The sequence below is a fragment of the Choloepus didactylus genome, chromosome 17 (assembly GCF_015220235.1).
Source record: "Choloepus didactylus isolate mChoDid1 chromosome 17, mChoDid1.pri, whole genome shotgun sequence".
NCBI lineage: Eukaryota > Metazoa > Chordata > Mammalia > Pilosa > Megalonychidae > Choloepus > Choloepus didactylus.
The window spans coordinates 40,426,557-40,454,096 of record NC_051323.1 but is presented as its reverse complement, the minus strand read 5'-3'; the positions used below and the strand labels follow the sequence as shown (position 1 = coordinate 40,454,096).

General features: G+C 35.8%; 1 pseudogene; it reads left to right on the top strand.

The window, feature by feature from the left end:
* Positions 1-2,400: 2,400 nt before the first annotated feature.
* LOC119512093 lies at positions 2,401-27,540 on the top strand (annotated as a pseudogene).

Genomic DNA, 27,540 nt, shown 5'->3' with positions numbered 1-27,540 from the left:
CAAACATGTTCTAGAAGAAATTCTAGGACTAGGCAAGAAGTTGTATCAGAAACATAAAATCTGCAATTCAAAAGGCACTTTAGAAATCATCTAACCCAAATATCCGACAGCTACAGATCAGTTTAAACAACGTGCCTAGGATATCATTTAACTTAATGAGTCCCAGAGTTGATTTTTAGAATCTCCTAGGAAGTTGTGTGTGTCTGTTTTTATGTGTGTGTTTCCGGGGAAGGAGCAGTTAACAAATCACCAACCCACTCCACAGCTACTCAGTTGGAATTCTGCTGGTGCTATGGGAAATGCAAGTCCGATGAGCCACTAATTTTGTGAACCATTGATATTGTCAGGACAAGATCATCAGATACCCAATCATGTGTTCCTTTACCATACAGAGTTATTTAAGCCTTTCATTGCATAAAATCTATGATATTTTTCTTTAAAACAGTATTTCTTCAGTCAGTGAAATGCTATGTGCTCTATTCAATCTTATTTTAAAGTGGATCACGGTAGGTTGCCCATTTATGTTGTATCTGGTTTTAATTAGAGATTGTCCTGTGAAATACTGGAAATAAACATGAATCAGCCTAGTTTGGCACTAAAGAGTGAAGTCAACAAATTATATTGAAGGTAAATAAATGAATCAATGCAATCAATAAAATAAGATACAAGCATCTTCTGATTTAAGAGGTGTTAAAGGGACAGGATAGGCAATTACCAATTTATGTCAGTTTTCACCAGTTCCTACAATTTCAATTGATCTTCACTTTGACTTCAATAAATAGTTGCTGGTTACTGCTGATTTCTAATACTTGTTGTTTTTTTTTGTTTGTTTTGTTTTTGTTTTTTTCCCTCATAGTCGACCCTCCATTGCTAGTAGCACTTAGGCAGGATAAATAGGGCATTAGGGTTGTGGTCCCTGGTCCTCTATTCAGTTTCAAAAGAGTTAATACAGACCCGCAAACTTCTCATGGTACAAAATTTCCTCTAAAGCTCTGAAGTCTCCCCAAACCATGAAAGCTTATAAAATCATGGCCCCAAAGCAAACTCTTAGTTAATGACAAAAAGCATGGGGTCATAGTGTTAAACATCTGCCCATAGACCAATTTTGGATATGTGACGGCAAGCCACAGTTCTGACAGCTATCTCCTTCTAGAACAAAGAAGATACCTTGGTAATGCAAACCATGGTTAACACAAACCTTGTATCCTCTAGTGTTCAAAGGTTTCTATGGAAACCTGCCACCAGCAAAACTTCCCTGTACAAAAAGCCAACCCACTTCTACTCAGTGCGTGCTTCTCCCTTGAACATGTTCATGTTATCTCTTTAACGTGTATCTTTCTCTTTTTCTTTAATAAACTTTACTACTTATTCCTACTGGCCCCTCTCACCTCTGAATTCTTTCCGAGGTGAGAGTCCTGAACCTGGAACGGGGTCTACCTGGCACTGCTGCCAGTATGGCACCGGTTACAGTGCCTGCTTTTCTTTTATATCAGGGACTCCTGTGGAAAGGGATTCTAGTTTGCTTGAGGGGTCATGCTGGAAACTGGACAAATATAGTGCAATTGGCTTGACAGTGCTGAATTCAGAGGAAGGTTTATAAACTACATTCTAAATGCAGTTCATCTATTTGTATAAAATTTGTTTAGCTATTTGACATTCGTAATACTGGTTCTAATGGAACTTATCATCTGACACTACTAAGTCTTTCACATTTTTTTTCTTTTAAAACTGTATCTGATCAGTTCTCTTTTTGTTCAGTTGGTTTACTTAATCAAGTATAAATGCTTATGTTCAATATCTTAATTGCTGAGTAACCTTAGAAATTTAGAGTGTTCCTTTAAATTTTTGTTACCTCATCTACAAAATTATTGAATTTCCCTCTCCTTGTCTGGGAAAACCTCACCGTCACTAATAAGGCATCCTGTTCAAAGACCTTGTTCAAGCAGAAGTGTCAGTTTATAGTTTTAATACAGTAATTGGCAAGCACCTTGGCAGGAATATATAACATATGTTCTCCCAAGTTCCCTAGAAAACAAAACCTTAACTAACATGTTCTATTTTCATTTGTTCACAGTGCTACACTTACTTAGTCATACCTATTTGCCACGTGCATTATTTGTTTTAAAAATTCCTTTAGTGCTTTAGGACGATGGTATATTTAGATATATATGGACTTTCTGTTCATCTGACTATAGTAAACCAGTCATCTGGCCAAGACAGGGCTGCTGTCTTATTTTGTTACTGAAAATTTCAAATTATCTAGATTCTCTGTAATTCTTTGGTTCAGAATCAATGGTGGTCAATTTTTTTAGTACTTTTAAAAACTTATCTCTAGCTTTGTATACTACTGCTGCACCCCACAAACCTTAACAACTTGTTCTCTGATTGTCAGTTTTCATAATGAATCAAAGCGAGTCATTCACACATTCTACAAAGACTGTCAGTCCCTATGAATCTGTAAACAGTGTGGAAGATGCCAATGTTCACCAGGTAACTCGAAATAGCAGCTGTCAACATTTTCAGGTTTTTTTTTTTTTTGTTTAGCAAAAATAGCCAAGAGACAGGTTTGGATAACATACATACCTGTATGTTTGATGTATTTTTACTTATTTTACTTAAGAAAAACAATATTTTAAAATTTCTCTTGTCAGTTTATATGTGTGAGATCATTGAAAAATATTAAAAATAAGGGAATAAGTGCCCTGTTAAGAATTAAAATGTAAAAATCAACCTATAAGAAAATAGAACAGACATGCAAAGTAAACTGAAGAAACAGAATAGCTACAGTGTTGGTTTGAACATACAAACTTATTCAAATAAAAAAGTCAGTCTGGGGGAAATGTGTGAGTTGTGATCCTTTTTCATCTATGCATGGGTTAAGAAAAGGATATTCTTAGTTATATTAATTGTGGCCTCAGCCAATGGACAGTGAGTTTTTTGGTCTTAAGGCAAAGCATTCATATTGTGAGATGGCTGTGGACAAGCCTGGTTCTCAAATGTGGTCTGATTTCTAAATAGCTATGTCTAGAATGAGACACTCATCTGATGATTCAAAAAGTTATCTTCCTTTGGTGGTGAGCATTCTTAGAGAAAAATAATACATTGATATTAAAAATGAGATTGTCAAGTGGGTGTGAATATTATGATTTTTATGGGAGTTATGTGTATAATTTAATAATTTGGCAATGTGAATTTATACATTAGTCTTGTGATCTTGATAAATATGAAATCCCCCTGGGAGAAGAGTCTCTTGTCTTTTCACTGGCAAAAATTAGGCTTATAAGTATTTGGGACTGACTTGGTGGGTGGAAAATTCCTCAGAGTCTGTGAGACTTCCTGGGGTATCATTTAATGTTCTTTGTTCTTTGGAATGAAATCTTACCTACATACATTGGATTGTAACTCTTAATTTCCATATTTCTACATCAACATAAGTACGATCCAATTCACAAACACTCTGAAGCAATACCTTCAGAATTTGTCTGTTGTTTTCTCTTCTTTCCTTACCTATGTAGGCAGTGACCTTCCTGTGCAAAATTGGATTATTCATAGCATTCAGCAGGGGACCTTCATGTTAGGTCCTCTGTATATGAAAGAATCAATCGAGGAATGAGCAGCAAGTTTAAAAATGAGAACTAAGGAAGGACTATTTACTGAATTATAAAATTAATTGACATACAGTCACTGAAAATTTTTTTTACAAAACTAGGAAAAATAACACCAATAATTTCATGCACCAAAAGAAAGTCTGATTAACAGTCTCATTTTTTCAGCCTCTTTCAACTTGTATTTTATGAAGTCGTTAACATAATATATATATTTGATTTTTCTTTAAAAATAATGATATATGCATTTCTAAATGTTTTATACTTTTTAAATTGCTTACTATTAGTATATTTTTTAATGACTGAACAATTCTATCATATGAATGAATTTTATTACTCCTATATTTTGAGATTTAGGTTCCGGTAAGTGTTCACTATTATAAATAAAAATATGATATAAATGTATATGCATAGAGAGAATTTTTGTTAGACAGGACTTTCCAAAGAGCAAATACTAAATAAAATTATGCGTAAACAGATAGACATTAATGTCCTTCATGCATATTGAAATTTTTTGCCAAATAATTTTAACAAATTTTCACTTTCAACAAACAATGTATGAGAGGAAGCATGGTTTCACTTTCTAAAACCATTATTATTCTGATAAATAAAAATGTTATATAACTCTTGCTTTCATTTGAATTTCCTTGAATATTATGAAAATATTAATTCGATAGGAAAATTTATGCCATCCCATTATTTAACAAATTATGATCTTTTTAAGATACCCAAAATGTTATCAAGAATATATGACTCTTGACCCCAGCTTAAAAAAAAAAGCATTACTCATACAGTTCAAGATATGTGTGTATATCTCGCTGATCACAAATCTCCACCAACCCTCTATTTTTTTATTTATGCTTCTATCATATATGTCTGTGTCTCGAAGATATATAATATATATGCACACATATATAGACATGCATATATGTATATATACACATGTGTATAAATAAGTAGTTTTATAATTTTAAAAAATGTGTATAAATGATATTATATATGTTTTACTAGTGGTTTTTTTAATCAGCATATTTTTGAGAAACTTGCATGTTGATAGATATGGCTTTATCTTCTTTTTAATTCTATATGAATATAAATTACATCCTTTTTTTCATTGTTAAATATTTCTTGCTATTTCAAAGAATATTGCCAAGAATATGTATATGTATCCTTGAATACATGTGTGAGCAATTTTCTAGTATATATACCTAGAAGTGAAATTTCTGGGGTGTAAGATATATGCATCTTTTACTTTATAAATGTTGCGAAGTCGTTTTCCAAAGTGGTTGTACTAATTTATTTCCCAAATAGCAACATAGAATAGTTGTATTTGCTCCATATCCTTGCCAACTTAGGTATTTGAAACTTTCTAATTTTTGCTAATTATATATTTGATATTTCAAATGTTTTAACTTTGCATACACATAAACCCTCACCTAAGATATATTTAGGTTAATTGCTATAACAACTTACAAATCTCACTGATGTGACAAAATTAATTTTTTTTCTTGCTATTGGTGCTTATCAATGCAGGTTAGTAGTATATGGGACAGGAATTCCTCCATGAAGGAACACAGTTTTCTTCTACCTTGTGGTTCTGCACAAGCAAACAGAAGAGAAGGGAGAGAGTGTGTGGAGAATGATGCTTGAGAGGTTGGGTGTGGGCAGTCCTTGAAGTGGTGTGTATCATTTCCACCCACATTCCACTGTTCAGAACCCATTTTTATGGTACATTTAATGGCAAATGTAGCTGATAAATTTAGTCACTGTATGCCCAAAAGGTAAAAGGACACAATCTGGTGAACAAATAGCACATTTCTGCCAGAAGAATTATCTTAAGCATTATCCCTTTATAGGTTATATTTATTTTTTCAAATTATTAATTTTTCTAAATTCAAATATATATATATATATATATATACACACACACACACACAATTTGTGTTTCCTCTTCTGTGAATTGCATGTTTATCTCTTGCCTATTTTTTCCAAAGATAAGGGTTGCTTATCTTTCTATTATTAAATTTAAGGAGTTCTTTATATATTCTGGGTAGTAATCTTTTGTTACTATGTGTCGATCATAATTTATCCCATTCTGTGATTTGTCATTTCATTTTTATGCTGTTGTTTAAGGAATAGAAGTTTAAAAATTTTAATGAATTTGAAATTTTCAATGTTTTTCTTTGTGATTTATGATTATTTCTGCAATAAAAAATCCTTCCTTACAGTAAGGTCCTTTTATGTTTATTTTCTCTTTATATTTTCCCCACTCTGTGTTGCATTTTATTGCCTCTGCTGCCTACATTGAAATAACTAACTTTACTTTTTAATTTCCTCTATGAGTTTGATAGTTATATATTCTGCTGTTATTCTTTAAGTCTCCTAGACATTATAACATGAATGCTTTATATATTATCATCTAATATAAGTAATATATTTACCTTTTCCAGTTAATGCAATGATTTTATAAGTATTTATCTCCATTTGTGTGCCCCCCACAACTTGAATGCTATTGATGTATATATTTTAATTACTTGTGTTTTTTAACTATATAAGATATTTTTATTCTTATTGTTTATGCAGTCAATATTCACTTTAATTTCTTGGTCATTCTGTCCTTACACCTGAGGAATACTCTTTATCATTTCTTTAAGTGCAGATTTGATTAGGATAAATTCTATCAATTTTTGTTTATCTAAAATATTTGTCTTTTATCTTCACTTCTGAGGAAAATTTGAATTATATAATGAATTCGAGGAGGGCAATCTCCCATATCACTCCCATACTTTGAAAACTTCATGCCATTGCTCGTCTTCCACTGCTTCATTGAGAAGTCAGTTGTCATTCATTCTCTCTTTTTTAAAAAATAAAGCTATTTTTAAAATTTTCTGTTTGCATCTGTTGTTTCAGCACTCTTATGATATTGTTCTAGCCTGTGGGTTTCTACATGTTTGTAGGATTTCTTGAATATATGACTAGATATCTTTCATCAGTTTTAGGAAATTACCACCTATCATGTCTTTCAATTTTTCTTCTGGTGGCATCCTCTACAATCCTCACTTACTATTCTGTTTAAAAATAATATAGAATACTTAACTCAATTATCTATGTCTATAAAGAGGTAAATTCTTTTTCCCTTATATATTATTCTTTTGTCTTTCTAAACTTTATCCTCTTCTGATCTATCATCCAGTTTACTTACTCTCTCTCTTTAGTTACCTATCATCTTCTGCTAAACCCATCCACTAAGTACTTAATTAGAGACAGTATATTTTAAGCTCTGTCTGCATTTCCATTTGCTTCTTCTCTTTTAGGAGTTTCCAGTTTTCTGCTGAAATTCTCAAGCATTCATTTTATTTCCTAGGACAGGGGTTAACAATACTTTTTCTGCAAAGGGCCAGATAATAAATATTTTAGACTTTGGGGCTTCATAGGTCCCTGTTTCATAATTTTCTTGGTGTTATCATTGTTATTGTTTTCTTGCTTGCTTGTTTGTTTGTATAACCCTTTGAATATGTAAAAATATTTTTTAAGTCATGGGCCATAAACTTCAGACTGTGAGCTAGATTTGGTCCGTAGCCTGAACCCTATAACAATCCTTGTCCTAAATATTTTAGGCATGGTTATTTTAAAGTTAGTGTTCAATATGTCCATAATCTGGATATTTTAAGAGTCTGTGTTACATTCTACATTTTTTTTAATTTTAAATCACATTTTCTTGTCCTTTTAGATGCTGGGTATTTTTTATTAATGACAACATTACTTTAAAAAATATATAGATAACTTGAAGAATGGAATGATATACTTTTACTCCAGATTCAAAATTTCCCTTGCTTCTGGTAAGTGGCTATGAGCAAGTAACCCTGAATTATCAAAATTTAATCAGTAGTTGAGATTATTTAAAACCCGGCTTTGGTCTCTGTGTGAGAAGATTATTTCCGATTCACACTCATACCTAAGGTATAATACTTTGTGGTTCTGTATAAAAGCCTGGGGTATTTAACTGTTCTCCTTCTCTTCTTGGTGAGCTCTGAACTCCAATCTTAGTCCTCCAACCCATTAGTTTCTCAGAACTATTCAGCTTCTCAGTCTCAATTACATCCACAGCTCAGAAGTACTGCAGGTTCGGTTCCAGACCACCACAATAAAGCAAATGTTGCTATAAAATGAGTCACATGAATTTGTATTATTTCCCAGTGCACATAAAATATATGTTTATACTATACTGCAGTCTATAAAATGTGAAATAGCATTATGTCTAAACAATGTATATATCTTAATTAAAATGTGACACAGAGACACAAAGTAAGAACATGCTGTTGAAAAATGGTGCCAATAGACTTGGTCGACACAGGGTGCCTCAAATCTTCAATTTGTAAAAAAATATAATACCTGCAAAACACAATAAAGTGAAGTGCAATAAAATGAAGAATGTCTGCACATCTCTCGGGATTGGCAGATATCTCTAGAGGAATAATGGCCCTAAAAAATGGGCTCTTCTCTTTGGAATTTTTTATTTTCTCTAGAATTACCCAGTAATTCCTCAATGCTTTTGTAATCTGATAATTTCAGATTTTTAAAGAAATATTTTGCCCAGATTTTCTAAATCACCAGCAGATTTAGTCTGAGTTGCTATGTATTGCTATTGTATTTTTTAGGTGATTCTAATATACAGCCAGGACTTTATATTACTGGTACCCATTTACTCCCGAGGTGGACCACCATAATCAAAATTAAAATTATCTATCTGATATTGCCAAATTTATGCCTCCACACATGATCTCTCTCCCAAATACTCAATTGATCTATAAACCTATCTACATAATTATATCATTTGGCTATTTCAGAGGTATATTCAATATAATAAAACTAAATATGAACTCTCATTCCTGCTCCATTACATACACACACAACCCTCTCCTGTTTCTCATCCCAATTTACTACCTCAACAAATGATACCTTCAATTCCTTGATCCTTAACTCCACAACCTGTATTCATTCTTGACATCATCCTTTTGGTCACTTGCTACATTCAATCCACCCCTTTCCAGTTTATTTCACTTACTGAATGTATGTTAAATCTAGCCAGTTCTTTCAATTTAGTTTCCAATATATCTAGTCTAAACAATCTTTTCAGTCATATGTTAATATGATTATGTAATTTTAAAAAGTATTTCTCAACTTGATCAATATTTTAATAAAACTGCAACAGCATTACATTGTTCAAGAGTGTCAGTGCTTTTAGAAAGCAATTATATATCTCTAGAGACCTTTGTCTCTCTCAAGGTAATCTTTATGTCCTACCCACCAAACCTCAGTTTTCTATCTGAGGATTACACTGGAAATTAGGAAGTTTATCAGGTGGAAAGATATCCTAAGCATAGACACAGATATGATGCAAATTCCTGAGAAGGGGAACCTACATATTTTCTAAAGTGGAAATGATGGGGAAAATGGATGAGAATGCTGTTTGCTTTACTAAGGGTCCTTACGTTCAAAGATCTTAAAACACACTCAAATACACTCACATAAAATGAGTGATGTATTACAAAGTTGCAGACATCTCATGTAAATGTAATATTGAAGTTACTGTACAGCTGGACTTAAAGGAAATTGGCATTAGAAATATTGGAGCCAGAGTTATCTCTGCATTTCTGAGAGACTATTTGATCTCTGATCTCTGCCTTTTTTTTTCTCTCTCTCTCTGTGTCCTTTCTTCTTCCTATCTCTCTTCCAGCTGCTTACCTGCAGCTCTTGCTTTCCCTTATATTCAGCTTTTCTCTGAAACTGGAATGTCCTTACATCAACTCAAGTCCGAACTCTACACTGTCATTCTTCTCAAATGCTTATAAAAGATCAAGTTTTGTCTCTGCATCTGTCCAAATTTACAAAGCAGAGAAAATGATTGGGTCCTGTATCAGATCAGTCAGTGTTCTTCAGAGAAACAGAACCAACAGGATATATGTGTATGTCTCTCTCTCTGTGTATGTGTGTGTATTTATGTAAGTATGTATGTATGTATGTATTTATGTATTTAAAGGAATTGGCTCCTATGATTTTGGGGCTTGGCAATCCAAGATCTATAGAGCAGGTTGGCAGGGTAGAAATCTTGGTGAGAGTGATGTTGGAGTCTCTAGGCTAAAACCTACAGAGGTGGCCAGCAGCCTGGAAATTCCAAGGAGAGTTGAAGTATTGAGGCAGAATATCTTTTTCTCTCTGCCATGCTCAGTTCTTTGCTCTTAAGACCTCCAAGTGATTGGCGAGGCCTACACACATTTTGAAGACTAGTCTTTACCTAAAGAAAACTGATTATTGATGCTAATCCTATAACAAAAGACCTGCATAGCAACATGAAGGTGTCACCAAAAAACTTGACACCATAACTTAGCCAATTTGACACAAAAAATTAACCCTCACATATCCCACATAGGATAATTACTGTGTGGTCTTAAGTTAGCTGTTACTTTTGTCCCATCACTCTTGCTTGAGAGATGCTGATCATTGGGAAACAAAGGAAGTATGACTAAATACCAGAGGTTACAGACATTTTTATTGTCACCTACCTGCACCAGATGGGGTTAACTTTTAGGATGAAAGAGATAAGAGTATAGCTCTCTTATTCTGGATTCTATCTAGCCTGAGTTAACTGGGACCCTGACTGCTTTTGAGCGAGTACGTCAAGTTCTCAAACTGTTGGCCTTCAGCGCATGTTTTTTCGTTTGTTTGTTTGAACAGCTGGATGTTTAGTTTTGTTTTTAATTGAATGCCTGTACCTGTGGCATGCGCTTTCCAATGCTCCACAAGTCCCACTAGCAGGCAGCTGTTTCTGCTCTAGCCCTTAGAGCCCCTAAAATGTATAAACCCAAGGTAAAAGAATTTAAGTAAAAATTTATCATATGTATGATATCTGCAAGGATTATTGTTTTAAACTGTTGAAACACTTGACCTACTGAAATATCTTTGAAACTAGGTAAAAAGGATCTTTTCTTTTAACATTTAATGTGAAATGAATGTTGTGATGTACAGTTTTAATACACTATCTCATTTGAGAATCACGGAAACCCTATAAGATATTTATTTTTATCTGCATTTTGAGATTAGGGATAGCAATTCTTGGCTTGAATCCAAGCCAAATTGCTCACCAGCCATGTTTCTTTGAAAAGTTACTTAAACTCTATTATTCTTAATTTCCTTCTCTGTGAAATAGTGGCAATAACACCTATAATATAGGTTTAATGTCAAAATTAAATGATGAACATATTTTAAAATTAGTTATATATAACACACATTTAATAAATACAGTCCTTAGCCTTTTGCTGAATAATTTCAGACAATATAAATTTATGTATTTAATGAGTCATCTATCATCATCTTTACTATTGTCTGTGTGGTTACTACTTTAGCTGGGAAAATATTTTTGTAATTTTTTTATATGTGTCTATATTTTCAGGACCAGTGTTATAAATTTCATTATTAATTGTAGCAACTTGCTTGCTGTATTAAAGAAGCTATTTCAAGGGAGTAGTCTAGTCAATTACAACTACTTTTTGTTCAATGTGTAAAGGGATTGTGATTCTACATCATTTTTCCAACTTTTTATTTTCCGTAATGGTTGGCATTATTGTCTTTAAATTTACCATTAGCACTAGCAGTCTCCGCATTGATCACACTCTAAGTGAATTATTGTGATGTTTTTGATCCGTGATAATTCATGTACATTTAAATAATTTAAAACTTCATTGTTAAAATTATTCTGATGGAGCAGAAGACATATCACCTCATTCTCATATTATGACAAGTGCAAATCTGATTACTAGAAGCCATGTGTCCTAACTGGTGATTTGTTTTCTTCAGAATACATCATCTTCTTTGGGAAATTCATTCTGATTTATCTTTGTGTTGGAAACAGTTTCTTGCTTTAGGCTTTGCTACTGTCTTAAAATCTTCTCATATCCCCACCTAATGATCTTTAAAAACAGTGCATATTCCCTCATGCATTTGAGATAGAGACATGGGAGCACTGGCTCCTTTGGGAAAAATCAGATTTGCTTGGTCTGAAGCATGAAGTGGTAATAGATGTGTCAGGAGAAAAAACTGCCAGGGCCAAATGTCTCAGATATGTATCTAAAATTTTATCCAGAAGGTGATAGGAGGGCATTGAAGGACTTTAAGAAGGCTAATGACCTGACTTTTTCAATATCCCGTACTTCCTGAGTTCCTATGGAGTGAATTGCTATATACCAATCATGGAAACATAGTTTAGGCACAACAAAGACTTTCAGCAAATGACTGCTTAATAGTTACACAGCACAAAGGGTGCAAAAGAGCAGGGGAAGAGACCCCATCATGGTTGGTCTTCCAAAGAGGCAACTGCTTGGGTCAGGGTCTGTGGATGGTAGCGCCACATGTTGAGATAAGGCATAATTCTGTACTGCCCAAGGCTAGGGTGTTTATGCAACCCAGGCGGAGGGGACCCTGCCACTGAGTGTTCCCACCTTGATAAGAACCTGGAACTGTTTGTTCCCTTCTGGGTTTAAGATAAGGTCAGGCAGTTCCATTAAACCTAACATCTTCCCTGGGCTGAAGAATGGAAACACATTGAAACTTCTGCATGCAATAGAAAAGTGGGGAGTGGGCCAGGGGTAGGAGATGACTATAGTAATGTCCATGACTTCCCCACGAGTGCCCACCACAGAGTGTGCTTTTGAAAAGGATACCCAATCATAATATAAAGGATAGAGTAGAGCAAGGAAAGTTTTGAATCTATTACTATGACTACACTGGGTCTTGGTTAAGATTTGAATAAGACCATAACAGAGGGAATACCAAGAAATGGAGAATTTAAAGAAGGTGAAAGAAAGAAAAGGGGAGAGATTCAGCTTGTGTTTTCAAAGTCAGCTTCTTACCATAAAATTAATAGTTTCAGTTTTAAGAAACAGAGGTTCCTCTTTTCATCTGATCTCCAGCCCAATTTCTTGATCTCTTTTATTTTCTAAAGCAGCTGTAAGTATCTGGCAAACATCTGATCTCAGAATTACATATAAAACACTTAAAATGTAAATACCTGGAAAAGGTCACAAACCTATATGAATAAGCCTTAATTGATATATACACTTCTATATCACAGACTTTGCAGAGTGTGTGCCAGCATGGGTGAGGGGTGGAAACTGGGATTAGAAAGCTCAGGGAGTGAGAAGAATAAATACTCATCCCCAAAGGGAAGAGAGCTGGAAATATGGAGTGAAGAAAGTAGACAGGGGAGGCTCAAATGCTCTGGTTCATTCACTTGCATCACACATAGGTAATGGAAGATACTTGTCCACCATCTGGCACTGATATAGATTTAAGGATTCTGATGAAAGCTTCCTTGTCAAAAGCTTTTCCTCCCCAACCTACTATATTTATTAGCATTCTAGGAAACTAAAATGGTTGCACAGCAGCAAACAGATTTATATCTTCACAATCTTGCCTATCCTAGTATAATGTTTTATATATATAGTTCCAGGTCTATTCTTTGGGTCTGGAAAATGGGCAATTCCCCTGGTCTCCACTCTTGCTTTGGGGGATGGGGCACAAACAGGGTATTACATTTTTGTTGTCTTTTATGAAAAAAAATCTAAATAATATCTTAAAATATTATTCTCTTAATGATATCCCAGAGACTCTTTGAGAGATTTTAACAATACGGCTTCCATTCAAATGAAATTGTTTTAAGCAGCCCTCACTGATTTGCATTGCTTAGGCATACAATCATCTGGGGACTGTCCTAGGGTCTCCCAATTGGAGCAAAGTTTTTCCATGCCCTCACTTGCTCATAAGTCTCTCTGAAATGAGGCAGCTGGAAAGTAAACACTCTGAACCCTATGCATCTGCCCCCTTTCCCTCAGGGTCCAGAAAGAGAAAGATCAGGTATCAACTCAGGTATTGACAACCACAGCTTAAAAAGACAAATATCTGACTAGATATCTGGAAGCCAATATTGTTATAACCCAGAAAGAAATAAATTATTGTAAGCAGTTCTTATTTGGGAAGGGAGTAAAGTTTAAAATCCAAATGCCCACCCAAATAGTTATTTAAATAGTTTGCAACAATAGTGTACAGATATATTTATTACATATTGTCAAGGGTCTAAAAGAAGGCCCAGAGCAGGTAAGTTTTGATGCTAGAGGATAAAGAGAGAGGAGAAATTATTAATAAATGGAAATTACTCTAAATTAAATCTACTTGTAAAGTATAGGAAGACATTCGAGGCATGAAGTGAGGAAGAACTTTCAGATATACAATAACAGTAGAGAGGAAAAGGAAGAAGAACAATAAATTTGGAGTACTAAATACAGATTTACCACACAATTTTAAGGTGCTGGTATCCAGGCTGAGGTTGAACTTAAATACAGGAAGCCATCACAGTTATTACTGTTTAATACAATTGACATTTAAGGATGAAGAAACTAAGATTCAAAGATTGTATGCCATTCAGAGAAGGCAGGACAGGATGGTGGGGTAGAGAGGTGTGGAACTTCTTTCAACCTCTAGGGCAGCTAGTAAATAGCCAGGAACTGTCTGGAACAACTGCTTGGGGGGCTTCTGTGACCAGAAACACATTATACACCAGTGTGGAATGGGCAGAAGGGCCAAGACCACAGTGCAGAACTGTAAGTAAAGTCTCACAATCTATGGGGCCTGGAACCCCTACCCCACTAGCATGGCAGGCTGGTTTGGAATCACTTCCCCATGAAAAAAAGAAGCAGTCTCTACTAGGGCCAAGAGAAGGTAGCTGAACTAAGTTTCAATTGTGGATTTAATTAACAAATTTGGACTGCTGAATACAAACTCTGAGCATAGATAAACCTGGAGAAAGCATGAAAGGAACCCAGAGGTCTCTCTCCAGCAGAGGAGTGGGGGCTGATGGAAAAAAAAAAGAGAGAGAGGCATTTGGAGTTGGCTGAGTGCAGAATACTAGAAATGGGCTGTGCCCCAAGAAAAGGGGCACATGGGGCCAGGTACCAAATTTGGCTTTTTATTGGCGAAGCCAGTTCTGAAAAGTATTTTTTTGTTTTTACTTTTTAGCATAAAGAAAGCAGCTGGTATTTTTAGTTGTCAGCACTGCCCAGGCAAGGTCAGAGTTGAGGAATGTCTGAGAGAGAAAATAACTAGCCAGGTGAAGCAGATAATTCCCTGAAGGTCATATCTTCCCCAAGAAAGGGGGTTGGGGGTCAGGGCCCAGCAAAAGTGACAGCACTCATTCAGAGTATTTAGACACCAGGGGCTGGAAAACAGAAACAGTTTAAACTCTCCCTCTGCCTCAGTCTCTGTTTCAATCATGCTCCTGGCAGGGACAGGGTCTGCTGAGAATTAAAGGCACTGTACCACTTTACAACAGTGGGGGGTGGCAGGCTGACAAGTGCTACCTGCTGGGCAGGATATAAAAGCACAGAATTAAGAAGCTTCACAGAAAAGACAAGCACCCTGCTGGGACTCAACCACAGGAAACCCTGATATTGATTACACCCTTTTCTTGAGTCCTGTGTCTGTCTTGTCTGGGAAAATCTGATTGGGGTTGAGCTATCTGGAGACACCATCCTCAAATGAAATTTCATATAGACAGGCAAGAATTAGAAAAACAAGAGATTTAAAATTCTGATCAATTAAACAGAAGCTATACTAGAGGTCTAGAATGTTGAACTAAATGTCAAAGAACAGATAGAGAACAAAGCCAGCCAACAAGAAAACCTAGATAAAAGAGAGAAAACAACTTCCAGAATAAATAAATCTAAGAAATCAGATGCCTAGACACCAGCAAAAAATCACGAATCATACCAGGAAGCATGAAGATATGGCTCAGTTCAAAGAACAAATGAATACTCCAAATGAGATACAGGAGTTGAAACAACTAATTAAAAATGTTCAAAGAAATCTTCTAAATTAAAACAATGAGTTGAAGGAAAATGTGACAAAAGAGATGAAAGATATAAAGAAGAAACTGGGAATGAAAGGCACAATAGAAGAGATGAAAACACAATGAAGAAATACAACAGCAAATATGAAGAGGCAGAGGAAACGGTTAGTGAAGTAGAGGATATGACATCTGAAATCCTACAATAAAGTACAGATAGGGAAAAGAATGGAAAAATATGAACAGGGTCTCAAGAAATTGAATTACAACATGGCACACAAATATATGTGTTATAGCTGTTCCAGAAGGAAAAGAAAAGGGAAAGGGGGCAGAAAGAATAATGGAGGAAATAATCACTGAAAATTTCCCAACAGTTATGAAAGACATAAAATTACAGATCCAAGAAGCACAGCATACTCCAAACAGAATAGATCAGAGTAAACCTACACCAAGGCACTTACTAATTAGATTGGTCAAATGTCAAGACAAAGAGAGAATTCTGAAAGCAAAAAGAGAAAAGCCACCCACCACAAAACAAGTGAAGCTTGTTTAGACCATATGTGGATTTCTCAGCAGAAACCATGGAGGTGGGAAGGCAGTGGCATGACATATTTAAGATACTAAAAGAGAAAAACTGCCAACCAAGAATTCTATATCCAGCAAAACTGTCATTCAAAAAGGAGGGAAATTGAAAATGCACACTTGACTAAAAGGGGGAAAAAAGAAAGGTCACAAACTGAGGTCACAGTGGCTGAGAGATCCCAAATAGAGTTGAGAGGCTATCCTGGAGGTTCCTGTTATGCACGCTCAAGCCAGACATAACAAATGGCCACATTATACCATGCTCTTACCAAAAGAATTCCCCAAATACCTAGGCCACTACCTGAGATTCTATAAAATATTCACTTACAATGTTTTATCTCTTGGAAACTTAAATCCATCAGAATGTTCCTATGCCAGACAAGTCCTAAAATACAGAGGCAACAACCTCTTTAAGAACAACAATAACATGCAGCCCCCTATATCATACTGTTGACACCCCCTTTCAATATGAACAAGCTAGGGTGCTCACTGCCTAGAAACCCTTGAAGATGGAGAAAGAGATTAAGTGAGAGGAAGGGGTAGCAACAAACTAGATAAGATTTAACAAAGGTCTAGGAATACTGAAACTTTATATAAATACATATATTTTTTAGATATTGGAGTATTGGAATAGCTGGAAAGAGGTAAATGACATAGTGGAACTGTAACCTATAACATCCTTTGAAGTTTGCTCTATAGCTATCATTGAATTGTGCTTTGAAAGTATTCACCTTTCTCTACATACCCTTTATTGCAGAATAAGGAAAGAACTGAAACTATGGAAGTGCAACCCATAAAATTTTTGAAATTACCTACATAACTGCTTGTTGAGCTGTACATTAAAAGTTAATACCTTTCTGTATGTATGTTATATTTCACAATAATGGAAATAGCTGAAGTTCTGGAACTGTGACCCATGAAATTCTTTGAAATTTGTTCTCTAACTACTTGGTAAGTCATACTTTAAAAGTTATCACTGTTATGTATATATGTTAACATTCACAATAAAAAATGCATTTGAAAATGAGGGAGAGTTTAAAATAGTTTCAGACAAACAGACACCAAGTTTGTGAACAAGAGACTAGCTCTACAAGAAATTCTAAAGGGAGCACTACAGACAGGTAGAAAAAGAAAGGAGAGAGAGGTCTGGAGTAAAGTATAGAAATGAAGATTAACAGTAAGGGTAGAAGACACACAAAAATATAATATGTGACATATAAAATCCAAAAGACAAAATGGTAGAAGAAAGTACTGCCCTTACAGTAATAATACTAAATGTTAATGGATTAAACTCCCCAGTAAAAATACACAGACTGGCAGAATGGATAAAAGAAACAGGACTCATTGATATGCTGTCTACAAGAGACAAACTTTAGACCCAAGGACTGAAATAGTTTGAAAGTGAAAGGCTGGAAAAAGATATTTCACTCAAACAACAAGCAGAAAAGAGAAGAGGCAGCTATAGTGATATCAGATAAATTGGGCTTCAAATGTAAAACAATTAAAAGAGACAAAGAAGGACACTGTGTATTAATAAAAGGGACAATTCATCAAGAAGACATAACAATCACAAATATCTATGCATCAAGCCAGAGCACCCCAAAATGCATGAGGCAAATACTGACAACACTGAAGAAGAAGTAGACACCTCCACAATAATATATGGAGACTTAAATAGCCACTCTCATCAATAGAATATGTAGTCAGAGGATCAATAAGGAAACAGATTTTCAATGGTATGAGAAATAAACTAGACTTAACAGACATTTACAGAACATTGCACCCCAAAATAGCGGTGCTCATGGATCATTCTCCAAGTTAGACCACACTTTGGGTCAAATAGCAAGTCTCAATAAATTTTAAAAGATTGAAATTATACAAAACACTTTCTCAGCTCCAACTGGAATTAAGTTGGAAATAAATAATAGGTGGAAGGCTGGGAAATACACAAATATATGGCAGCTAAACATCCCACTCTTTAGAAAACCACTGGGTCAAGAAGAAATTAAAAGAGAAATCAGTAAATAGCTCAAGGCAAATGAAAATGAGAACACAACATACCTAAACTTATGGGATGCAGCAAAGGCAGTGTTGAGAGGGAAATTTATTGCCCTAAAGGTCTATATTAAAAAAGAAGAAAGAGCAAAAATAGAGGAGTCAACTGCTCACCTGGTGGAACTAGAGAAAGAACAGCAAACAGATAGAAAGAAGTAACAAAGATTAGAGCAGAAATAAATGAATTTGAGAACATGAAAACAATAGAGAATCAACAAAACCAGAAGTTGGTCCTTTGAGAAAATCAATAAAATCAATGGACACTTAGGTAGGCTGACAAGGAAAGAAGAGAAAAGATGCAAATAAATAAAATCAGAAATGGGAATGTGGACATAACTACTGATCCTTAAGAGAGAAAGGAGATAGTGAGATGGTAATATGAGTAACTATATGGTAACAAGCCAGACAACTTAGATGAAATAGACAACTTCCTAGAAAAGCAAAAACAACCAACACTGACTCGAGAAGAAATAGAAGACCTCAGCAAACAAATCACAAGTAAATAGATTTGAAATAGTTATCAAAAACTTCTTCAAAAAGAAATGTTCAGGACCAAATGAATTCTACCAAGCATTCAAGAAAGAATTGGTGTCAACCCTGCTCAAACTCTTCAAAAAAACTGAAGAGGAGGAAAACCTACCTAATTCATTCTATGAAGTCACCATCACCCTAATACAAAAGCCAGACAAAGATACTACAAGAAAAGAAAACTACAGACCGATCTCTCTAATGAATATAGATGCAAAAATCCTCAAAAAATATCTGCTAATTGAATTCAGCAGCACATTAAAAGAATTGTACAGCATGACCAAGTGGGTTTTATTCCAGGTATGCAAGGGTGGTTCAACACAAGAAAATCAAATAATATGATACACCACATCAATAAATCAAGGGGGATATCCACATGATCATCACGATTGATATAGAAAAGGCATTTGACAAAATTCAGCATACTTTTTTAACAAAAACATTTTAAAAGATAGGAATATAAGGAAATTTCCTCAACACGATAAAGGCAATATAAGAAAAACCCACAGCTAACATCATACTCAATGAGGAAAAACTGAAAGCTTTCCCTGTAAGATCAGGAACAAGAGAAGGATGCCCACTGTTACCATTGTTTTTCATCATTTTGCTGGAAGTTCTAGCTAAAGAAATTAGGCAAGAAAAAGAAATAAAAGGCATTCAAATTGAAAAGGAAGAAGTAAAATTTTGCTGTTTGCAGATGGCATGATCCCGAAGGTATGAGATAGGGGTCCTCTTATATTCTTCTGGATATGGATATCCAGGTCTTCAAGTACCATTTGTTGAAGAGATCGCTCTATCCCAGTTGAGTCAATTTGACTGCCTAATCAAAGGTCAATTGTCCATAGATGAGAGGGTCTATTTCTGAACACTCAATTTGATTCCATTGATCAATATACCACTCTTAATGCCAATACAATGCTGTTTTGACCAGTGTAGCTTTGTAATATGCTTTAAAATCAGGTAATGTGAAGTCTACCACTTCAGTTTTCTTTCTCAGTGTATTTTTAGCTATTCAGGACACACTGCCCTTCCAATAAAAATGTTTATTGGTTTTTCTATTTCTGCAAATAAATTGTTGGGATTTTAATTGGTATTGCATTTAATCTATAAATCAATTTGGGTAGAATTGACATCTTAACTATATTTAGTCTTCCAATCTGTGGGGGCATGGAAGTTTCCCTGGCTTGGCAAGTTAGTCAGTGAGGCCGCTCCCTAAGCATTGGATGCCTGAAGGCAGGCAACAGGCTGGGAAAAGGCCAAAGCATTGTGTGCCTGAAGGCAGGCACCAGGTTAGGAGAAGGCCAAAACTTTGTGTGCCTGAAGGCAGGCACCAAGGCATTGTGGGCCTGGGGGCAGGTGCCAAGGCATTGTGTGCCTGAAGGCAAGTGCTGAGGTGTCGTGCACCTGACGGCAGGCAACTAAGTTAGAGAATGATGCCAGGCTCCTTCCGTGCCCCTGCTTTCACACCTGGTTCAGAAGAGATCATTCCCTGAGATTAATATTGTCCTCAAGCTTGCACCTGAAGACTGTAAACATGCTAGTCTTGTGATTTTAGAACAAACGTGGTTGCCCGGAGAAACGGGAAAAACAATTACATAGCCCAAAGAATGCTTATGCTATATAATCCTGTGCTAAAAAGCCAATAAAGAATTTCTTGCAGGAACAGAGTGACGGAGTTAGCTCCCTTCTTTCACACCAATCCATGAACACGGTATGTCCTTCCATTTATTTAGGCCTTCCTTGATTTTTTTTAGCGATTTTTTTGTGTTTTCTGGGTATAGGTCTTTTATATTCTTGGTCAAATTTATTCCTAAATATTTGATTCTTTTAGTTGTTGATGCCTTAGTCTGGACACTTCTATGGCCTTAGAACTAAAAATTTGTGTGACATAATGAATCCCCTTTAAAAAAGCTGATCCTTTTCTAGTATTTTGCATAAGAGCAGCTCAAGCAAACCAGAACACCACATATCAGACAAGGGTTTAATAGCCAGAATATATAAAGAGATTCTGTAATCAACAACAAAAAGACAAACAATCCAAATAAAAAATGGGTAAAAGTCATGGACAGGCATTTTTCCAAAGAGTAAATACAAATGAAAAGATACAAAAACATATGAAAAGATGCACGACTTCACTAGCTATTAGGGAAATGAAAATCAAAACCACAATGAGCTATCATCTCATCCTACCAGAATGACCATTATCAAAAAACCAGAAAGCTACAAATGTTGGAGAGGATGTGGAGAAAGAGGTATACTTATTTACTGTTGGTGGGAATGTAGATGGTGCAACTGCTTTGGAAGACAATTTGGTGGTTTCTCAGGAAGCTAAGTATAGAATTGCCATACGATCCAGCAATCCCATTACTAGGTATATATTTGGAGGAATTGAAGGCTCGGTCATGAACGGATATTTGTACACCAATGTTTATAGAGGCATTATTCATGATTGCCAAGAGATGGAAACAGCCCAAATGTTCATCAATGGATGAGTGGATAAACAAACTGTGGTATATACATACAATGAAATACCATGCAGCTGTAAGATGGAATAAAATCATGACACATGCAACAATGTGAATGAACCTTGAGGTTATTACGTTGGGCAAAAGTAGACAGAAACAAAAGGACAAACACTGTATGGTCTCACTAATATGCACTAACAATAATGAGCAACTCTGAGAGTTAAAGTCAAGAACACAGGTAGAGATTGGGTATTTGACACTGAAGTAGTACAGAATGTTCAACAGGATTTATGTAAAGATCCAGAAATGGGAAGCACAAAACTATGTGATGGTAGCACAATATTTTAAGTATAATGAACAAAACTGAGTGTAAGTATTGTTGAAAGAAGAAGGCTAGGGCATGTATGACACCAGAAGGAAAGAAGGAGGATAAAAACTGGGACTGTAACCTAGCAAAATCTAGAGTTGACAATGATGGTGATTAAATGTACAACTATAAGGAAGTTTTTACATGAGGGAGAACAAATGAATGTAAAGATTGCAGTTTTGAAAATGGGATGGCATATGGGAAAATGGAATCAATGCAAACTAGGGTTAACAGTAAAATTGCAATATTCTTCCATTAACTGTAAGAAGGGCAATATACCAAAACTAAAAGTAAATAGAGGGAGATACTGGGGGTGGTAGTGTGGTGGTGGTGGGGTGGGGGTAGTGGTGGTTAGGATTCTTGTTGTTGTTTCTCCTTTTTACCTTTTTATTTCTTTTTAATTCTTTGTTCTTTAATTTTTTCCCTCTTCTTTCTTTGCAGAAGAAATGGAAATGTTCTCATATAGATTGTGGTGGTGAATGCATAACTATGTGATTATATTGGGAGCTACTGATTGTTCACTTAGGATGAATTGTATGGTGTTTAAAAAATAAACAGAAAGATGCAAGTGCTGAAGAAGATGTGGAAAGAGAGATATATCTTTTCACTGTTAGTTGGGAAGTAGAAGAGTACAACCCCTCTGGAAGCACTGCGGTGATTCCACAGGAGGTTAAGTATGGGGTTGCCATATGATTCTGCAAGCCTGTTATTTGGTATATACTTGGAAGAACTGAAAGCAGGGAAGTGAATAGGCATTTGCAAACTGGTGTTTATGGTGGCAGTATTTATGATTTGCAATGTATGGAGGTGGCCTAAGTGTACATCGATGGGTAAACAGAAGGTCGAACTATGGTATATATACATACATCAGAATATTGAGTGGCTGCAAGAAGGATTGAAGTTGTGAGGCATGCAACTAGGTGAGCAAATTTTGAAGACATTATGTTGACTGAAATAAGCCAGAAATGAAAGAAGAAATATTGTAAGGTCTCACTAATATAATCTCCAATGAGCAAATGCTGAAAATTGAATTTGAGAGCACAAGTTATCAGGGGATAGAATGTGGGCAGAGATTGGGCAATTGACGATGAAGAGTATAGAATGTTCAATAAGGCTGTTTGTAAAGGTTCCTAGTTTGTAAGCTCTTACGGCAGTCACATCTGTTCCTAAGTTTTAACTTACTTAAGATATGTTTATTTGGTACAAAATTTATATTCTCTGCATCACACTTTCCAATTTAATCTGTATGGTCAGTTTATTTAAATAACATAATTACATGGAACCTAGAATAGGGAATGAGATCTTGTTATTGTGTATGGGTTAACGTAATACCCTGATACATCCCAGAGTATTTTGGGCTGAAAATAAAAAGGTATTTACAAAGCCGTGTTTCAGGACTGAGGAAAAATGTGGAAATATTAAACTTCCCCACTTGGGGAATTCCTGATATTCTTGCAAGCATTAGGGACTCCCAACATAATAAGTCAAGCCCTTGATCTTGGAGCTTGCCTTATGAAACTTATCCCTGCAAAGGAGAAGCTAAGTCTACTTATAATTATGTCTACCAGTTACCCCCAGAGAACCTCTTTTGTTGCTCAGATGAGGCCTCTTTCAGCCAACTCTGCAAAAAAAAACAAAAAAAAAACCTACTATCCTCTCCCCTATTGGTGGGACATGATTCCCAGGGCTGTACGTCTCCCTGGCAACGTGGGGTGTGACTCCCAGGGCTGAGCCTGGCCCTGTCATCATGAGATTGAGAAAGCTGTCTCAACCAAAAAGGGGGAAAGAAATGAAAGAAAATAGTTTCAGTGCCTATGAGATTTCAAATCGAGTTGAGAAGTCATTTTGGAGGTTATTCTTGGGCATTAAAAAGACAGTCCTTTTTAGTTTCTAGTGTATTAGAATAGATAGAAGGAAATACCTGAATCTGTTGAACTGTAATACAGTAGACTTGATTCATGATGATGATTGTATAGCTATAAAGCTTTTATTGTGTGACCTTGTGATTGTAAAAACCTGGTAACTGACACTCCTTTTATCCCATGTATGGGCAGATGAGTAATAAAATAAGGACAAAAATATACAAATAATAAGGGGGATAAGTATGGGGTGTTTTGGATGTTCTTTTCTATTTTTATCCTTATTTTGGAGTAATGAAAATGTTCAAAAATGGATTCTGGTGATGAAATGCACAACTATATCCTGATACTGTAAGCCATTGATTGTATACTTTGGATGGATTATATGATGTGTGACTATATCTCAATAAAATTGCATTTAAAAAAAATTAAAGAAAGATAATATACCATTCAAAAATAGTCTGCAAATCACAATTTGCTCACTCATTCTAAGACATTATGCTCTGGTTGAATAATTAGAATTTGGAAGGAACAAAAACTATTAATTACCAAGTTCTGTGTGGGAGGAGGGGGTTATAGTATGAAATGGCTACTACCTAGTATTTAGTTCCCAAATAGCCATGAGCTTTGCTAAGTCATATTTTCCTAATGGTAGCTCACAGAAGTTGCTGGGAAAAAAATAAGGAGAAATCCAAATTGATGGCTTCATAAAGCCATTATTTTTTTTTTAAATGCATAACTAAGTTAAGGAAACTCAGGAGGATACCCAGATTTTGTAACTTGTATAAACAACAATCCAGTTGCTAATTAGGTTGATGGGAACCCTGGACTGAGAAACATAAAACTACTTCAAAGATTAGCAACAAAAAGAATAAAGACAAAACTGGTTAGTGATGTCTGTATGGATAGAGGAGTAAGAAATAGCATCATCCATTCCATTTATTTAAGTGAACTATTAGAGATTTTAAGTAAAAGGGTAGCAGCTATATTTGATGAGATTTATAAAACTCCACCTATAAGAAACAGTTAAGAAGGTATTTGATAACTTATATTAGGATTGCATATGGAATATTAAAAGTAAATAGTAATAAGAGTAACATGCTGTATGCTGCTTACTCTCATTCAAAAAGAAAAATTGGAGAGAAGAAAAAAAAAACGACAGGGAATAAAGGAGAACCCAGCAATCTCTGAGTAATCTCAAATTTTCTCTATTTAGAGTCTGCTTCAGTCAATTTCAAGACTAGCATTTCAAAACTTTAGCATTATAACGTCTGTCTGTTCCCAAAATGGGATTCTCATAATATGAGCCAAAATATAATTTTATGGAATTAGGCAGATACATACATACATACATACGTACATACATATATATACACACATACATAAATATATATATTAGATTATATAGATATACATAGATGATTAGATAGATAGATGGATGGATGGATGACAGATAGGAGCTAGTATGTTGTCAACTGTTTTTCTAAACAAATATTTATTGTGAGCCTACTATTCTCTAAGCATTGGAATAATGGAAACATCACAAGGAGCAAACGAACAAAAACTAGATCTTACTTTCAAGAGCTTGAGATATATTTTAGGGATATTGAGAGCAAATAAATCACCATGTTGACAATATGGATGACTTTTCTTTTCCTCAATAACAATCATTCAACCATCTTTTATTTAAACTCATCATAAACAAGGTACTTTTGCAGGTAATGGGACTATAGAAGTGAAGAGGAAAGACAAGATTTCAGTTATCACTAATTAACTAAACAAGACAATATTAGATAGGGCTAACTGATAGAACATTAAGATCAAGAGGGAGTTGGGATAGTGAAGAGGAGTTCCTTAATATTAGGACTTTGGGGAAGGCCTCTCTGGGAATGATACCTCAGTTGAGACCTGAGTTACATGAGGCAGGGAGCCAGGGCAATATTTGGATAAAATCATTCCAGGAAGAGGGAATAGTTAGTTTAGAGACCTAAACTTGGGATAAGCATGGTATCAGGCTGCTGTAACAAGAACATAGGAAACAGACAGCATTTTGGTATAAGAAGAGACCAGAAGGTAGACAGGGACCAGATCACATAGAGCCCCATAGGATATGACAAAGAATTTAGATTTAATTCTAAGCTCAAAACAAAGGCACTCAAGGGTTTTAAGCAAAGAAGAGAAACGATTTGAATAATACTTTAAAGAGACCTCTGTATTGCATAAAGATTAGAGAAAAGAGTAGAAGAGAGAGACCACGAAGAGACTAGTGGAATTCCAAGGAACAGATAATGATAGTTATGACCAGGCAGATGTGGTACAGATGGAGAAAAGTACAGGGATTTGGGTTATATTGTGGAATTACAGTCCACAGGACTTTCAAAAGGCTTCAATGTATGGATTATTGGAAGGTATTAATTAGGAATAGCTTTCATTATCATTGAGGGCTTTAAAAAAACAGTTTCAGGAGAGTGGTCTAGACAGAAGCCCAGGACAAGAGGTTGTTGGGTGAACTGGAGATGGGAAATAGAGGCAGTGGGTAGAGGAAACACTGTGAGGAGTTCACTGTAAAAGCAACAGAGTGAAGTGATGGTTGCTATAAGAAATGAGGGGTCTTGGTATGAGTTAGGAGGTTTTACTTTGTTTTATATTTTTAAAATTTGACAGCTATTATTTGAATACTCATGGAAGGAATCTGGTATAGAGGGATGACATTGGGAAAGGATGGGAGAATTACAGGCTAGGTAGGAAGAAATTCTTGAAAAAGTGAAGAAACTTTGTGTTTGGATTTTAATTCTATTGACAGATTTTATAATATTCTAAAATTATTATGGTAAATGTAAATTCTTTTGTGATGAAGTCAAGCTTGCCTTTAAAATCAACAGTAGAGCAGGTTTTTAAAATGCCCTATTATAAATTTTTCTACAAAGTGGAAGGTCATTTGCCAATCAAGTCCTTCTATTCCCTACTATCTCCCACTTGCCGGAAAAGTTTTGTGGCCAACCATGCCCTTCTTGTCTATCTGTCATTTTCATATTCATAATTTTAGAGCTTGTATATTTAACTACAAAACTAGTGGTTGGGCTTTTTGCTCCTCCCCATTGGACAGACAGCCACATCTGCTCATGCAGTGCCAAGCACATCCTTAGACGCTACGGTGAAGGTCAGTGTAAATGGATTTGGCTGTATTGGGCGCCTAGTTACTAGGGCTGCTTTTAACTCAGGAAAAGTGGTGGCTGTTGCCATCAGTGACCCCTTCATTGACTTCTACTACATGGTCTACATGTTTCCAAGTGATTCTACCCATGGGAAGTTCAAAGGCACAGTCGAGCCAGAGAATGGAAGCTTATCAACAGTGGGAAGGCCATTTTTATCTTCCAGATGCCAGATCCCGTTAATATCCAATGGGGTGATGCTAGTACTGACTACGTGGAGTCCACTGGTATTTTCACTAGTTTGGAGAAGACTGAGACTCATTTGAAGGATAGAGCCAAAAGAGTCATCACCTCTGCTCCTGCTGCTGATGCTACCGTGTTTATGAAGGGCATGAACTGTGACAAGTATGACAACTCCTTCCAGACTATCAGCAATGCTTCTTGCATTTCCAACTGCCTGGCCCTGCTGGCCAAGATCTTCTATGAGAACTCTGCCATCATGGAGGGGCACATGACCACAGTCCAAGCAGTCACTGCAAACCAGAAGACTCTGATGGCCTTCTGGGAAACTGTGGCATGATGGCTACGAAGCTGCCCAGAACATCATTCCTGCATATTCTACATCTACTGACACAGCCAAAGCTCTGAACAAGGTCATCCCTGAGCTGAATGGGAAACTCACTGGCATGGCCTTCCACTTCCCCAACCTCCAACATGTGTATTATGGATCTCACCTGCCATCTGGAGAAAGTAGCCAAACATGATGACATCAAGAAGGTGGTGAAGCAGGCATCAGAGGGCCTCGCTAAAGGTACATCCCAGGCTACACTAAGGACCAATTTGTCTCCTGTGACTTTGAGTGACACGCACTCTTCTACAATTGATGCTGGAGCTAGTATTTCCCTTAACAACCATTTGCCAAGTTCAAGTTCGTTTCCTGGTATGACAATGGATTTAACTACAGCAATAGAGTGGTGGACCTTATGGTCCCCAGTACTCCAAGGAGTAAGAATCCTATGGACTACCAACCCTAG